Source organism: Rutidosis leptorrhynchoides, chromosome 1, assembly GCF_046630445.1.
Source record: "Rutidosis leptorrhynchoides isolate AG116_Rl617_1_P2 chromosome 1, CSIRO_AGI_Rlap_v1, whole genome shotgun sequence".
Lineage (NCBI taxonomy): Eukaryota > Viridiplantae > Streptophyta > Magnoliopsida > Asterales > Asteraceae > Rutidosis > Rutidosis leptorrhynchoides.
In genome coordinates, this window is record NC_092333.1 from 592,827,191 (window position 1) to 592,838,715 (window position 11,525).

An 11,525-nucleotide genomic window follows, 5' to 3' on the forward strand; every position below is an offset into this window, starting at 1 on the left:
CAGGTATGTCTGTACAGTTTTTATTTTTATTTTTATTTTTAACCTTTTGATAATAAACGCTAATTTGTTCGCTAAAAAGTATTAAATTGGTATTAAATAAAATTAGGTTTGGCGACCGAAATTATTGATATCGTTCAAAAATTTATTACATCACTGCGAAATTTAACGTTTATTCTTAAGATATAAATATCTTTAATCAATCAACCCAAAATATTTCAAAAATTCGTCATGAGTTAAATTAGGTCTTGGAACCGAAATTACTTTACCGAAAAGAGGGGCGCATATTTTTGATAATATTTGATTGATTAAAGTGGGATAAAAAGACAAAAAGATTTTTAATTTTTTTTTACCATGTTTTTAAAATTAATATTTAAATCTTAAATTAATATTGTAAACTTTGTAAAAACAATATATTTAAAATTATAAATATTTGAAAAATTAATATAAGTTTGATATGAATTTATGAATTTTTAAATTAAGTTTGGTGTGAATTTTTAATTTTTAAAATATGAAATTTTAACTTTATGCATTTCAAATTTTAAGTTTGGTGTGATTATTTTTTTTTTAATTTTGAATTTTATATTTAAGTTGTGTGAATTTAAAAACAAAAATTTACTTTATCTCATTAAGTTAAGAATATGATTTTTAAAATTCGTCGTAAGTTGAAGACTAGGTCTTTGAACCGAAATTGCTTTACCCGAGGGAGGGACGAGAACTTTTATTATCATTATTTTTAATCTTATTGATTTAAAGTATGCCAAAAACATTAAAAAAACCCAAAAATCTTAGCTTTTAAAACAATCGCTACAAAAAGACAAATTTTAAAATTTTGTCGAGGGACGGACTAGGACATCGATCCGAAACGACCTCGTCCTAAATAACAAGGGAAACAAAATTTTAAAATTAATTTCTAAATTGTTTTATAAGTTAAAGATTATTAAAAAAAAAAAAAAAAAAAAAAAAGGGTAAACTCCGCGACTCGCGGAGTTTGCAGGCAAAACCTCCGCGACTCGCGGAGGGTCCAAAACCCAGAAAAAAAAAATAAAAGAGCTGCTCGATCAGTACACTCAACAACACAAAAACAACCCGAAAAATACTGCGAAAAACCCACGAAAACCACCGAAAATCACCCCCAAAAATCTCAATTTTTAACCGTTAATCACCAAATTTTTTGCTAAAATCATGTTGAGAAGGATGATATCTAAGAACTACTCAAGAAAAACGGTAAATTTCTACACCTAAACACCATTTAATTCGAATTTTAGTGTTCTTGAGCTATTTTTTCCCCAATTTGATTTTGATGCTTTTTAGTGTAATTAGACTTAAATTGTTTATGTATTATGCTTGTATAACCTAGATTGATGCTGTTTAACATGATTAGAAGCCGTAAACTTCAAATTTTGAATAATCTAGGGTTTGTGTTCTTGAGCAATTTGGGGCTTTTTGATATAAACAGGTTATGGCCGATTTTTGTCATGAATTGTTGCTAAATTGAGTAGTATAACATGTCTAGGTAGTTAAATGATCCAAACTTTGAGCCTAAACATGATTTTGAGAATTAAAGTGGACTTTTTCAAGTCCAAAATTCATGAACTTGATTTTTGAAAGATAATGCCATTTGAGATTTGTTTATTTGCTAGTAATGATTATTTTGACATGTTATTTGAGTTGAATGCTTATGAACTTGGCGAAAATTTTCGTATATGCTTATTTGAAAAAGTGTAGATTTGATAAAAATGTGAAAATAAGCTTAAGTTTGATATAAATTGATAATGTCATTGTAATTATTTTGATTGATGATTTTGCTGACACTAATGCATATTTGGATGCACAAAATTTGTGTTTGATGTGTTTTGCAGAATGAAAGGGGTGAATCTTCATCCCAAGCCCGCCATGCTCCTGCTGAGAACTTGGAACAACAGGAGGTAGATAACTACTACAAGCAGGATGTACCTCATCCAGTCATGACCTTTTCAGATATGCACTTGGAACAGTTGCACCCGAACCTGCGATTTGACAGACTTTGGATAGATTATCCAAAATATCAACGGGGTTTGCATACTCTTCATTCCAAGGTTGTTGAGGTACCGAGGGTCATAGAATGGGGACCCTTGGAAGCTGTAGAATTGGCCGGGCCAATTAGGGAATTACTGGTACAGAGGTATGGTAATTCTTCTTTTAATGACTGGATATGTTTATTCACCATACGCAGACCTGTATATAAAGTATGGTGTGAAGAGTTGTTATGTAGTATAGAGTTGAATGATCGGGTAGCTAGTTTAACCGATCGTTCTTTTATTAGATTTTTGTTAGGCGGTTAGATGCGCCACATGTCTTTACTGGACATGGCTCAGGCTTTACGTATATATACGCCTGAGGAGTTAGCGTCTGCCGATTGTAGAGGATTGATACTAAACGGTAGAAAGATAGATGAGAATTTTGATACACACGGTGTGTGGAGTCAAATGACAAGCCATCACCGTTTCAAAGGGGGAAACTACTCTTATTTGGATATAGATAGAGCCGAATTAAGAGTAATACATAGGTTTTTAGCTAATTCGATTACACAAAGGGGTAAAAACAAAGAAAAGGTAAATGAACAAGATTTGTTTTACCATATGTGTATTCGAGACCCACACAGCGCTGTAAGTATACCATATTGTGTGGGTTATTATTTATCAGCTATGGTTCGGGGGATGCGTCCACATAGCATAATAGGAGGTGGTATTTTTATTACTTTGATTGGTGAATATCTCGGTGTGGATATAAGTCGGGGGGGATTATTAGTAGAAGAGCCGGAACCCCGCGACACTATAGGTTTAAATGTATACCATGGTGCGAAAGTTTTGAAGCGGCGAAATAACGCCGCAGTACGATACAATGGTAGACATCCACAGGTAGAGAGAAACCAGGAACAAGGTAATGTAGGAGGGGGGAATGAGATGCAAGAAATGCATAGGTTTATAGCTTCTCAGGAATACGAAAATGCTAGACAGAGAGCATTTGAAGATTGGCAAGTTCATCAGAACCAGATCATAGCGCATTGCCAACATATAGGTAGAAACTATATTCCTACACCGAAACCCGTCGATAGAGATGCAGCCACCATATCCTACGTATGACCCTGCCGAAGCATTCTATAGCACTTATGGTTATGCGTGGAACCCCTATTGGTACCAATATCATCCTTAGTTTACTTTATATTTTTTTTATTATTTTGTAAATTGTAATTATTGATGCATTTAATATTTTTGTTAATATTGTAATCATTTTTATAATTATCTAACTTTTATTCTTAGATTTTAATAATTTTTGAATGTGGGGTAATAAACCAAACTTCAAAAATATGTATATATGTTTGCAGTTTATCTTATGTACACAACAGGGTAAAACAACGCATTTTCAAAGACTGGCATTAAGTTCAGCAAAAGCAATTAATTTTGACGACAAGATGCAAAATATATGTGAAATAACAACAAGACGGAATGAACAAATGATGTGCACCATTTATCATTCAGCAAACAAACGCCAATATATTTGGAAACTTTGGTAAAAATTTAATCATTTTCACACAAATCACCCTCAATAATTTAAATTGTTACTGATTTCTTGCAAATGAGGGCATTGCAAGATCTTAAGTGTGGGAAGGGGTTAAATTCTTTCGGATTTTAAAATTTTTATATTAAACACTTGGTTACCATTAAAAATACTAGTAAAGCAGTAGTTGTATTAGAATCTAGTGCTCTCTGATAAAAAAGAACAGCCCTAGTCTTATATACTGACTACCCAATTCTAGTAAAAATTTTCAATTAAATGAATTCAAAATCATGTTTATACATATTTATGAACGATAAAACTAGGTTTTAACACCGAAATTATTGTTACCTCGGAAAGGACATAAATTGAAAAACAAACTAAAATGTTAAAATTCATTTAAAATGGAATAAAGGACGATAAAAAGAAAAATAAAAAGCCAAGTGTGGAAAAATTTACCAAGTTATTTTAAACATATGTCACATATATCTGTAACAAATAACTGAAAATACTTTTGCTTTGGACTAAACTAAACTGTTTTACCCAATGAAAGAAAAGAAGAGATGGATCTACACGATGAATCAATTCCATCATTAAAAGGAAGTAAAGTCTTCCGAAAAAGACACGCACTTCTTGATTTAGGTCAAGAAGTTGTCGTCCAGACCAGCTGTAGGTTGACGAAAAATCTAGAAAAGTCATTTCTAAAATCAGCAGGAAATCCACGGACCTCAGCATTAAACAGGGTCGCCAAGTGGTCAGATTTATCCTAACCATGAGAAGGATTTATCTCGTACAATGGGGGGGCACCGTGCAAATTAGCTTGATAAGACTAATGAATCAGATCCCCAGAAAGGATAATCTCCTTAAAGATTAAAAATCAGCTTTTAAGACTGATATTACTCAATCCTAGAGATTGACCTTAAAGATTGAGAATTACAAACTCATGGAATTCAATGATATCTAAACTCGAGCTTAAACGAGAAAATATTTTGATCAAAATTACAAACCGATTTGTTTTCTGAAAACCCTATTTTCAATACGTTCATTACGATTGAACGTAAAATCCTAGGAATTCACCTGGAATTCATTAGGTCACCTGAACTAAATCGGGTGTCAACCGTAAGAACGGTGGTTGCATAGCATGGTCAAAGACAGGACCTTGTGCCAGACCGACAAATTATAAGGGTGAGCTTTACTATTGCTCCTACCAAGGATAGTAATTGCGTCCGACACGTTATAGACCATAATCAAAAGCATGTCACGGGACATTGCCTTAACAGTTGCTTGTTCAACGCTTTCCTTTACAACCGGACGGTAGTTTGCCGAAAGGTAATATACGGAACAAGTAAACTGGACGTGTTGCTTTCCAAATACAAGGTTAGCAAGTGGGTGACACAAAACCGCAAGTTTTGAGCTAAAATTTTCAAATCTGAAACCCACCAAACCCACAAAAATATTTTGCAAACACCGGTAAAGGGTTATTCCGGAAAACTTATCTAGGGTAAAAACTAGATTTAATTTTCAAAAGATCAAATGTTTTCATAAAGATCCAATTTCCTTAATGGATGTAAATTTTTATAGTCATGTGGGACTGTAAACCATATCGTTACTACCATTGTTTATACCGCCGTATAAAAATCACTGATGTACAAAGTGTGAAGAATAAAGAAGTGATTCTAGTATTTCAAGACAATATTGCTTGAGGACAAGCAACGCTCAAGTGTGGGAATATTTGATAATGCTAAAAACGAACATATATTTCATAGCATTATTCCTCAAGAAAGACAAGCTTTTAGTTGCAATTGTTCTATTTACAAGTGATATTCGTTTAAATAATAAAAGGTGAAGACAAAAGACAGATTCGACGAATTGAAGACGCAAACGACCAAAAAGCTCAAAAGAACAAAAGACAATCAAAAAGGTTCCAATTATTGATAAGAAACGTCTCGAAATTACAGAAGTACAAGATTCAAAACGCAAAGTACAAAATATAAAATTGTACGCAAGGACGTTCGAAAATCCGGAACCGGGACCAGAGTCAACTCTTAACGCTCGACGCAACGGACTAAAAATTACAAGTTAACTATGTATATAAATATAATATAATATATAATTAATTATATTAATTATATATATATTATATATATATTAAAAACCGTCGGCAGCAAGAAACTCCAAGGGTGTGAGCTGTAAATACCTCTCCGCGACTCGCGGAGTTTTAAGGGCATTTTGCCGCGAGTCGCGGAGCCCCAAAAATCAAGTCTGGCTATAAAACCAACCGAATTCTGATCAAATTAGATCATCTTTTTTCTCTTCCTCTTCATACGTAAATATATTTATATTTATAATTTATATTTTAATTTTAATTATAATTCTAATAATAAGGGTATGTTAGCGAATGTTGTAAGGGTGTAAGTCGAAATTCTGTCCGTGTAACGCTACGCTATTTTTTAATCATTGTAAGTTATGTTCAACCTTTTTATATTAATGTCTCGTAGCTAAGTTATTATTATGCTTATTTAAAACGAAGTAATCATGATGTTGGGCTAATTACTAAAATTGGGTAATTGGGCTTTGTACCATAATTGGGGTTTGGACAAAAGAACAACACTTGTGGAAACTAGACTATGGGCTATTAATGGGCTTTATATTTGTTTAACTAAATGAAAGTTTGTTAATGTTAATATAAAGATTTACAATTGGGCGTCCCTATAAATTACCATATACACTCGATCGGACACGATGGGCGGGGTATTTATATGTACGAATAATCGTTCATTTAACCGGACACGGGAATGGATTAATAGCCACTAGAATAATTAAAACAGGGGTGAAATTACATTCAAGGGTAATTGGTGTAATTGTTAACAAAGTGATAAAACCTTGGTTTACACGCAGTCGATAACCTGGTGTATTCATTAAACAAAGTATTAAAACCTTGTTACAATTCGAATCCCCAATTAGTTGGAATATTTAACTTCGGGTATAATAATAATTTGACAAGGACACTTGCAATTTATATTTATGACTGATGGACTGTTATGGACAAAAACCAGACGGACATATTGAATAATCCAGGACAAAGGACAATTAACCCATGGGCATAAAACTAAAATCAACACGTCAAACATCATGATTACGGAAGTTTAAATAAGCACAATTCTTTTATATCATATTTAATTTCCTTTATTTTATATTTAATTGCACTTCTAATTATCGCATTTTATTAATTGTTATTTTATTTTATCGCACTTTTAATTATCGTACTTTTTAATTATCGCAAGTTTATTTTATCGCACTTTTATTATTCGCAATTTCATTATCGTTATTTACTTTACGCTTTAATTTAAGTCTTGTATTTATTTTATATTTTACATTAGGTTTTAACTGCGACTAAAGTCTTAAAATCGACAAACCGGTCATTAAACGGTAAAAACCCCCCCTTATAATAATAATATTACTTATATATATATTTGTATTTTTATAAAAGTAAACTAATATAGCGTTGAGCTTTGTTTAAAGATTTCCCTGTGGAACGAACCGGACTTACTAAAAACTACACTACTGTACGATTAGGTACACTGCCTATAAGTGTTGTAGCAAGGTTTAAGTATATCCATTCTATAAATAAATAAATATCTTGTGTAAAATTGTATCGTATTTAATAGTATTTTCCTAGTAAAATAATAACTATTTTATATACACCTCGCTCGACATCAACGCGCGTGGTTGGCACGCGCCTGGCACACTGCCACTTTATGTCATGTCCGCCGAATGGGCTCCTGCGATTGTGACAGGCATTTAATGGCATCGAGGCGCACGCGGAATATTAAATGCTAGCCGTTTTCTTGTTTTTTCAGCTTAATAGTTTGATGTCATGTGTCTTGCGTCATATAACATCAAACTGGGGGGACATAATGATATCGCAACCCGCATGCGCACCTCATATGCATGCGGGCGCTTAATAGTGTGCGTATGCGTGTGCTTGTTTGCGGTATGCGGTATGCGGATTGTATCTGATTCCTTTGTTCCCGGTACGGCGGTTGCTTAGCTGTCAAGTAAATATCTTTTCCATAATTATATCCGTGATTCGGGGGAGTCAGTTATGGATGAGATTAACGTGATCTGGGACGGTTCTAGAATTAGGGTTTGCCTATAAATACAACCCTAATCATCATTTACCAGACACGGCATATTACGTAACTATCGCACACGAGATACATTACGCAAAACAGCATCATTCAGCATCTCTTCAAGGTCAACGGGTTAGTCTTTCGTAAGCTAGTACCTACGACCTTATTTGGGGCCTCTTGATCGACGACCGTTATCAGAGGTGGACTTAATCACTTGGCCACCCCGCCGACATCATCATGTCGGCTAGGGTTATTCACGGTAGCCGGACTGGAGAGCCACGTTCTAAGATCCTTAAACCCCTCCTTATGTATTGAGCAGGCATATTAAACCCCACGGTTAAAATATGCATGATCAGAGGAGATTTCATTTGTGTTGTGTGAAGTTGTGAGAGTGAAGTGAAGTAGAGAAGTGAAGAAGAGTTAGAAGAAGTTGTGAAGAAGTAAAGAAGAGTGTGAGTTGAGTTCATAATATTGTAATTGTTTCTTTGTATTAATAAAAGTGTTCTTTGTTAAGTTTCCCGGTTAAGTCTTAGTTTGTGTTTAAGTTCTTAGTGCACTTGAGTTGTTCTCATTATATGGTCGGCTCTGCCGCCTAAGTTATATATGGTCGGTTATACCGCCTGAATCATATATATGGTCGACACTGTCGCCTCACTATTATTGTGCACTAAGGATTCATCAAATTAAAGGCTAACCAACGTCAAAGTGTTGGTGTAGTGAGTGTAGTATAATCTAGGTCCTCAATAGTGGGTGTGTTGAGCTCGTCGAAGCTTCCAACAGGGTCAAACCCAATCGGGTCGGGTTTGGGTCCAAACGTTACCCTTTTTTAAACTTATGCTTAATAAATAAACAATACTAATACGGAGTAGTAATACAGTGATGATTCTAATCGTTGAATAGGTACTTTGACTTTTTCGATAGGAATTATTTACCCATTTCAGGTAATCTAACTCATGTTTTTTAGTTGCTTTTGTGCTATGCAGATTGCTCCATATGATCAACTACAATCAATCGAACGGTTGGTTGATGTACCTAAACCCATACCTGCATAGGTAAGCAGCCGCCAAATGCTCAACAGTGTGTTTACACATGAATTTGAATCACATTTTGTGATTTTTTCTTGCAGATCAGATGAAATTCAGGTAGTTATTAGAAGCCTAAAGGACTCTTTGAATGTCAGAGTTAAACCAACAGCATACGTGCTACGAGTGCTGCGAGAACAAAAATCAGTTCGATTAATTCAATGTTTGATATGTACATATATATATTGGTCTTTGTAGCTCCTGTATTGTACTATCCGAGTCCCTACACGGTTCACAATTACACATCATTTTACTCATGTATATGTGAATTTGCGTACCAACATCTTATACCCAATGATATTGAGGTAACTCATCAACCTGAGATTTCGAGTTCCACGATAGACCTTTTGTAATTGGGCGTGTGTGTTTGTAATTATAAAAACATACGCAAAGTCATTCGTGGCGTATTTAATTGCTTGCAACCTCCTAAATTACCTCTACCCTTAAATAGATTACTATTAAATTTGAAAAGTAAACATAAAAAAGTGTTTAACCCAACCCATGTGTTAGCCCATATATATTTATCTTAGCCCATATTGCTTATGTATTGTATGGGTGTAGCCCAATTAGATTGCTAGGGATTTATTATATATTGTAATGAGTAGCTATTGGGAATAATACAATCGACACTTTCACTGATAACACCATGTACATGACATCTTTGGCTACTTTATATTCAAGATTCAAGACACATGAAAACAAAGTTCGAAGAGTTACTGATCAAATATGTCGCTTTTTTCTCGCATTCTCACGTATAATTAGAAGTCAACTGCTTTGATACATGCATTAAATCTTTCACAGCCTTGACTTTCAAACATGGAAGACAGAGGGGGAACAAGGGGATCGACCGCTCGAGTTTCAAAATTTTCAGGGGCCAAAATTTTTATATATACAGTCACAATTGGAAATTTAAAAAACATGAAAATTAGGAAAACACAACTGAAACAACAAAGACGAAACACAATAGATCCAAAAACAACGATTAAAGACCCAAGAAAAAAAATAAAGTCCACTAGCATTCCTACGGACCTTTTTTTAAATAATTTATATTATTCGTCAGGGTCAAAAGATTTTTTTTTTTTAAAGCTTTTATTATTCGTTAGACTTTAAGGACCTTTTTTCACCTCGTTGTAAACACTTAAATTTTCGGGACCGACCCTGCATTCAAACATCACGTGGGTGATCGATTCAATCCCCCATCTACACGAAGCACATCCAATATCCTCGATCTTTACACATCTTCCGGATAAATTTTGATGAGTGGGTATTCTATCTCTTGCTACCCTTTCCAAAACCCTCAAAAGGAGAATGTTTATATACATTCAATGTCATTATTTGCACATCTACTAAATACTTTGAATTTAGGTGATGTCTTTTAATTAATGGCCCCACTTTTCGGGTAACAATTTGCTATTAAGTTAAGAGGCTTATTTTCAACAAGAAATAGTGTGCATCACTTTCATTACGTGAGTCATGGTTAATTATACTACTATAATTATAATCATTATTAATTATAATTATTAATTATTATAGGTAAGGTGTTTCGGTTGCAATCTACGTCCGTTTGATTTGTGGGTATGGGTTTCAAGGCGTCGAAATTTTGAAATTAATTGGGCCGAATACGAGTGGGACAATTTGAATTTCTAGAAATAAAGCAATTTTCGACACTGAATTCTCATGCTAGAACTTTTTGGTTCGTTCTATCAAGTTGAAGCCTTTGTGTAGGCTTCGGAATTGAAGTTATGTCATTCTCATCAACTGTACATTTGACTCTCTCATCCATCGATTTTGATTTGGGGGCTTAATAGTTTAGCCTGTTCGATTGTGTGATTTCCTTAATTGTATCACAAGTCTCCGTTTATATCCTTGGGAGTTTTTCATCCCATTCGATGAAAAGATTCATTTTATTTAAATAATTCTTTGTTTTTCATAAAAGAAGTCACAAGAAAGATTATACATTTTTCTTTTTTTTTTTAAATCAAATGAGATAGAAAGCTCTAATGCATGTTGTGAATTCGTACTTCACCAAATAAACAAACAAAATAAATTCTAAAATTACTAGATCGAATTCTCTTTAAAAATTATGAGTTCAATTGAATTTGAAATTTCTAGTTTTTACGGAGATCCGGTACATTATATGCACGTTACATCGTTTTTAGTGTAAAACCTATAGAGTAAATGTTTGATATTAAGCTTACACTTTCCATATATAGAAGTTTCAGCACATAATATCGTTACATACCTAACCGCGTAAACATATATGCTACGGAACGGATCACTTCAGTCACAATATATAGTTAACTACTTTTGACAAATTAATATTTTCTCTCACTTTTTTCATAATGCATGTAGTAAACAGAAACTATGAAAAAAAAAAATCTATTTAGAGTTTTAGACTATTCTAGAAGGGCTAGTACTATATTTCTCGGGAAACCTTCAACTTGATATCAAGAGTGAATTACGGAGTATTAGATTATTTAAGATGTAATAACGTTTTTTTTTTTTTTCTTCTTCAGAAAAAACAATATTAAACAAAAACGGGTCTGAAAACTAACAAATTACAACTAACAAACAACAAATCAATACAAAAGGAACACAATCTAGCTCTAATCAAAAACCACAGCAAACGTAAAATAACTAATAAAAATATCCAAACTAAACATATATAACCACCAACTAGGTGAGAATAAAGTTACAAGGCTATTAAACCAACGACTAAGGTTACGTCCAGAAGAACCTGAAGCATGACATGAACAAACCATTTTTGAAGAATACA